This window comes from Triticum dicoccoides, chromosome 2A, assembly GCF_002162155.2.
Source record: "Triticum dicoccoides isolate Atlit2015 ecotype Zavitan chromosome 2A, WEW_v2.0, whole genome shotgun sequence".
NCBI lineage: Eukaryota > Viridiplantae > Streptophyta > Magnoliopsida > Poales > Poaceae > Triticum > Triticum dicoccoides.
The window spans coordinates 337,286,143-337,291,617 of NC_041382.1; positions in this window are offsets into that span (position 1 = coordinate 337,286,143).

Genomic DNA, 5,475 nt, shown 5'->3' on the forward strand with positions numbered 1-5,475 from the left:
CTCCCTTTCGGTCCCTTACTGGCGGACCCCATGCTTGCTAGGCCCCTCATGCCAGTTACTCAATGGGTTCGGCCACGTCAGGGTATCCCCATCCGTCGTATACTCCCTCTGTTTTTATTTACTCCGCATAAAACGGAGGGAGTGGTAGTATAAATGACGAGGGCGGGGGAGGGGGAGGGACGCCGGTTTTCTCTCAACTTCAGTCCCACAAGCGAGCAAAAACGCAAGACGAAGCATGTTCCATTCGGTGAGCGACGTGGAGGGTCCAGTTTGCCGGGTTGCAACCGAACGCGGCAAGAGCGATGTACAGTCAAAACCGATTGAACGGTCGTCACCAGAACTACTATTCACACCAGAACCTTCGTTGCTCGGCCTACGCCAGCCACTGCCCTAAAACCACACCTAATCTTCAGCCCCTTCCCCCACCTTTCGATCCCCTAGCCCGCATCAAGCGTCCCCTAGTTCGCCGGAAAGCCATGGTGCGCTGCAAGATCACGTACTACAAGATGTTGAAGCCGGAGCGCCGCGCAGAAATCACGGCGGCGGTCGGCGCCACAGACCTCCATTCTCAAGATCGCTTTGCGGCGGGACAATCCCCAAGTTCTCTGGAGCCAAGCTACGAGGGGGAGGAAGCCGATCCAATGTTCATGGCGGAGGTCGCGGCGTAGAAGGCCCGCGATGGGTATGAGACAATGGACGTCGACTTCGTGCTCGTATCCGAGTCCCCCATGGTGCAGGCGGACCAGCGGTTCAACCTGACGATACTAAAGGAGGACCGGGAGGCATAGGCTCAGCTCGACGCGGAGCGCGCGCATGCCGCTGCCATCGAGGCTCTCCTGCAGGCAGAACCAGATGTTGTGGATGTGAACCGGGCGGCGGAGGCTCAACTTGAGGCGGAGCGCGCGGATGCCGCTGCCATCGAGGCCCTCCTGCATGCGGAACCGGACGTCCTGGACTTGAACCGAGCGGCAGAGGCTCAACTTGACGCGGAGCGCGCGGATGCCGCTCTCATCGAGGCCCAGCTGCATGCGGAACCAGACGTCTTGGAGTTTAACCGGGTGGCGGAGGCTCGACTCGATGAGGAGCGCACGGATGCCGCTGCCATCGAGGCCCTCCTGCAGGCGGAACCGGACGTCCTCGACTTGAACCGGGCGGTGCTCTCGTCCGTGCAAAGCGCCCGCACACTCTGTGTGAACGAGTAGCTGGAGCCCGAGGACAACCATAGTGCGGAGACACACGTCGGCAACTATGGCTGGTTCTCGGCGGCAGCCAAAGACGACGAGGCTGCTCGTTCCACGAGCAGTGATAGTTTTTCTTTATGTTGTTGTTTTTATGGAACTTTTGTTGTGTAAAAACATATACTGTTATGCAAGTCGCCTAACTTGGGTCAGTCCACCATTTCAGGCGGTTGGATGAATATCCTACGTCTCCTAACCCTTCTTCCTCACCTCTTCTTCTTCCCCCAACAGACCACCGCACGGGCCGTATGGATACTCCCCAACATGCGGTTGGATAAACATACTCTATGAACGAAAATTATGTGTCAGCGGTAGGATGGCTGAGTTTGGCTTGTTCACATGCGACAACACGTGTCAGTGAGGGTGTGTTCCCTTGGTTGGGTTTGCGGCGTGCAGGAGCGACTGTGTGAGGGTGCGGTGCGACCGCGGCATGCTGGAGCGACCGTGTGAGGGTACGGTGCGACCGCGACAGCCGTGTGCAAGTGTACCTCCTTTTCATTTTAAAAACTTTAGGCAAGCTTGAAAAAAATGTGTGGCGAAGTATGGAAATGCAAGGCTGGGTTTTCCTTGCACACGACTATACTAGTGTTAAAAAAGAAAGGCTAGGTTTTCCTTCGCGGGATTAATCTGTACAAATCATTGTTTCACGTGTCAATTAATGCGTATTTTTTTCTCCAAAGCCCAAAGAGCTAACCATCTCACTCATCATCGCTTGATTAATGCAGCGCCATGCAAACCAACCTTCTCACTTCCGCATGCATGCAGGGGATATTAATGTCCTTGGTTGCTAGTATATTCCCTCTGTTCTTTTTTAGTTTGCGTATAACTCGGCGCACGCATACCAAGCAGACCACCCCGTGCATTATTTTTGAAAATTTTACCCCTGCATGCAAGGACCTAGAGAAATGTATGGCTATTAATACACATGGAATCATTGGCTCCTTTTCCTTGATTCCTGCTTGATTCTTCTCGGATTCTCCGCAAGCGCGCTTCCCCTGCCTCTTATATGCATGTTGCATGCATGCGCTTGGTCTGTCATCACTCCCGGGCTGCATGCACAGCTATAAAGCAAGGGTAAAAAACCCATCAATTTTTCCTCGATTAGGCTTAGTGGCCTTTTGCAAATTGTAAATTTGATATCCTAGCCTTGTGTACAAAAAAATGGAGGTAGTAACTATTATATTTGACTTCCTTCCCCATTGCGGTGACGTCGACGATATCTTGAACGTTGTGGTTTGGCGAAGTGCGGTCGATGGAGAACACCATAGAGGGAGACCATGGTAAGTCATTCGCAAGTGCCGCCTGCAAGCCGAGACAACCGCCTTATTTGCATCCAGGAAGTCTGTTGAACCAAAGTACGCGTAAATGTACTAGTACTACTAGTACACAATAGCGTCGTCCGTCCAGCATAGTGCGGTGAGATGGTTTCTTGAATAGGATGATGGAGAAGCGGAGTCAGCGAAGAGTGAAATGATGGTTGCTTCGTTCGTGCTTTGTGATTTGATGCCTCACTGCTTTGTGATTTGTGATAGAAGGGACAGGGGAGTAGACTCTGTGCTCTATACTGTACATGCGTCCAATCACGGGAGAAAGAGGAGAGACATTGCATTTTTCTATTCCTTCAATCAATCAATCAATCAATCAATCAGGGAGCTTCGGTTCCATCCTTTTGGCTTTGGCAACACGGTCCACAATGGTTCCCACGATGCCAAAAGCTATTTTCACATTTGGCTACGCATTGTGGGTGCCCTTAACCGTACCACTTGGTTTTGCTCCTGTGTTCTATCTATACAAATCTCAATTATATTGATCTAAAAAATTATAGAATCAAGATTAGTAAAAAGGAGGTGATTTTGCCGTGCGGATGGTGGGGGAGGTTTCTTATTTTTAGAGGATGTTGTCCTGGCGGTTTGCTAACACGCGGTCCCACGTGTCAGTGCTTTACCAAGCCGACCCGCGTCCCACATGAGGCAGAACAACAGCAGAAGCAAGCAACACGTGGTTAACTTGAAGAAGATGAGGGAGAAGCGGATTCAGCAACGAGTGAAATGATGGTTGCTTCATCCCTCCAACTTCTTTTTTAGCATTATTACTTCGTCCCTCCAACTTAACTACAGGAAAGGTGCATCTTTGTGATTTGACGCCTCATTGCTCATTACTACGCCGGCGCCATGACTAGGTGCTTCACCTCGGCTGCTCTGCACTGTATTGCGGTATGGCACGTGGACCCAATAGCTTGATGTCCCACATGTCGGTGAAAGGGACTAGAAGATTTATGAAAGTGAGTGCTCCACTCTTACGACGGAGGAGTACACGACACGACGACCCAGTGAACTGTCACTTGTATTGTATAGTACTATAGTTTTGCTGTTTCGCACGATCCATGGATACAAACCCGATTAAACAGGAAAGGGCATGATTTTTCCCGTGTGGTATATGATATTGGCCATACATTCCAAAGGCAATTTTAATGTATGCTAACTGAATAATTAAGTAACAATATGATATCTAGTAAAATTAAAAAGACATATGATTTATTGTGTTAGAGTGTAGCAGTAGTGCTGTATTGCATAGTTGTTAGATGTAACATGCGAGAACGTGTAGAGATGTAGTTTTGGAGGACCTACAGAGAGAAAAGCGTAATACATTCACCGAACTTCAGAATAAGCTGATTACGGTCACTATATACATTTTGCGGTGATTATACGGTCACTTGCTCACGGTTCAACATCGGATTGCACTCTGTTGACCGGGCAAATAGTCTGCGTGGCACCATGTTGACTAGTTAAATTGACCATGTTCCTTGTGGGTCCCACCTGTCAGTTCGCATAGGGAAAAGGTCAGATAAACACAAAATTACGCAGGCGTGACAAGACTCCAACCCGTGCGCGGGAATCACCTGGTTGTGTATGTGTCTGTCAGGGCCTGATGTGTGCGCATGCACGTGTAGGTTGAGCACTTGAGCGTGAGAGTGTGTGTTGGTCGTGTGGTGTACTGGTGTGTGCATGCATGCGTGCTTGTGTGTGTGTGTGAGTGTTGCGTGCGTGTGTGGTTGCGTGCGTGGGTGCATGTGTTCGTGTGAGTGTTGCGTGCATGCAGTTCGGGTGCATGCGTGCGTGTGTGTGTGTGTGTGTGTATAATCACCACACCAGCTCCTATGTGTTAAAATAGATGGCTCAACATACCAATACAAAGCCACCTTGTTCGCTGTGCCCGCAGTCATGACTTCGAACCACCGTCCAATATTTTTTTGTCGTTTGTTTTCATTCTTACTAGCAAGATGCCCGTGCGTTGCACGTAACATCAAGATGCATTTGTATGACTAGTTTATCTTGTGAGAGAAAAGGATGAATGAGGGGAGGCCTTATTTGCAAATATGGAGAGGTGTGTGGGTACCTTTTTGCAAAATTGCCATAGTTTATTTCCTATCCGTCAGATATAAACCAGATGACATATATGGCAGGATGGTAGGCACACCATCATCACCAACTCTGTTTTTTTTATAAGAGTGTATTTTATAAGAGTGTAGATTTAGAGCAGATACAAGCCGACAGGTGGGCCCGATGGTAGTGAGATAATGTGATGCAACACTAGAGGTGCCACGTGGAGCGTTTAACTGGTCAACTAGTCGTGTCTAGAGCAAATACTGAGTTGTACGGTGAGCCCATGACTGTATAATAACCACAAAATGTAAATGGTGACCGTAATGAATGGATTCTGAAGTCCAATGTACGTATCGTGCTTTCGCTTGAAATACATTGATTGTCACTATATATATCGCGAGAGAAAGATGTAACATGCGTTAATGTGTTGGGGCTTTCTTTTAGAGGACCTGGAGATATTTTGTGTGCGTATGTGAAAGGGGCGTAGAGGGGGAGTATGCGATGGAGAGAGAGATGTTCTTCGTTTCTCTTTATTATGACTAACTTTATATATAGTATAAAAATATACAAATTCGCAGTGCAGAATAAGTATCATTGTGGGCACCATGCAATGCAAATTAGCATTCATACTCCTCCATATAACTTTGTAATGTTGTATATATGTAGAAATTCTAAAATAATTTTTTGTCCAAACTTTATTCAAAAGGAATGTTGCTTGCGAAATAAATGTGAAGAGAGGGCTTTTTAGATCAATGGGGTACGTGATGTAACATGTGTGAATGTGTAGTTGATGCATTTGGGAGGGCCTAGAGAGGTATGTGTGTGTATTACGTATTCGAGAGAGGCATGGATAG